General features: G+C 35.3%; 1 long non-coding RNA gene across 1 annotated transcript; it reads right to left on the reverse strand.

The window, feature by feature from the left end:
* Positions 1-696: 696 nt before the first annotated feature.
* Positions 697-1,104, reverse strand: LOC107735982 (uncharacterized). Its single transcript, XR_001639561.1, has 3 exons — positions 1,040-1,104; positions 871-949; positions 697-788 (listed from the first exon to the last, which is right to left on the reverse strand). It is a non-coding gene; the product is annotated as an uncharacterized LOC107735982 (long non-coding RNA).

Raw genomic sequence — 1,104 nt, forward strand, 5'->3', positions numbered from 1 at the left:
AAATAAATAGATTAGCATATTAGAATGACTTCTGAAGGATGACGTGACACTGAAGACTGGAGTAATGGTTGAAGAAAATTCAACATTGCCATTACAGGGAAAAAAATAATAATTTTATATTCTATTAAAAATAGAAAATGGTTATTTTAAATTGCAAAAATATTTCACAATATTACAGTTTTTATTGATCAAATAAATACAGCCTTGGTGAGCATAAGAGATGTCTTTCAAAAACATTTTAAAAAGATTTTGAACATTATGTTATTTTGGGGGTTGCACCATAGGACATTTTACTGCCTGAAATAACCTTAAATAAATACCAAAATGTCAAATGTTCTGTTATTTCAAAATTCTTTCTGACCTTGATACACAGTAAGAAAGTAAGATGCAAGAGTCATCTCAGTGATATCAATTGTTCCATGTTTTTTTCTCTGTTTGTGAATGTTGTCATTTTAGACTTTATGCCCCTCATTCATACACACCATATTCAAGTCACTGAATGTATGAATTCCATTTTTAATGCACTTTTGAATCGATTAATAAGAGACAGAAAGAACTAATCATGTCAATGACCAACAACATTACAAAGCAGAGACACAACAGAATCAGTGTAACATAATAGATTTAAAACATTATGAAGGACAGGAGTCAGGACTTCAGATACACTAATTGATCTCAAATTATACATACATTGCACCAAATGAGAGGCCAGCAGGGCGGCAGTGTTTTCCGTACAGTTCAGTCGGCACTCCATTAGATCCCTCTTGATTTGCAGAGAAAACAAGTACCTGGAGAAAAAGCACATAACAAGCACGGTTCACCTTGTCTATGAGTACATAAAGGATGGATGATGATTTCTGAACATCTTACCTAGTAAACTCCTCCTGAAGCTGACCAGGATCTGGAGGAAAGAACTTCACCGACAGCCGAAAGAGTGTGTTCATTGGCCCTGTGGATAGTAAGTATAAACACACAGGTTTCAAAGACCCCCAAGATCCTCTGATGTCTAAACACAACACAAAACAGAAAGTCAACTTACGTCTCACTTGTTTCACTATGAGCTTGGTGGGCTCCAGCCAAACCTGTAGAAACAAAACCACCAAG

Source organism: Sinocyclocheilus rhinocerous, unplaced genomic scaffold, assembly GCF_001515625.1.
Source record: "Sinocyclocheilus rhinocerous isolate Xijiao unplaced genomic scaffold, SAMN03320098_v1.1 C36413460, whole genome shotgun sequence".
NCBI lineage: Eukaryota > Metazoa > Chordata > Actinopteri > Cypriniformes > Cyprinidae > Sinocyclocheilus > Sinocyclocheilus rhinocerous.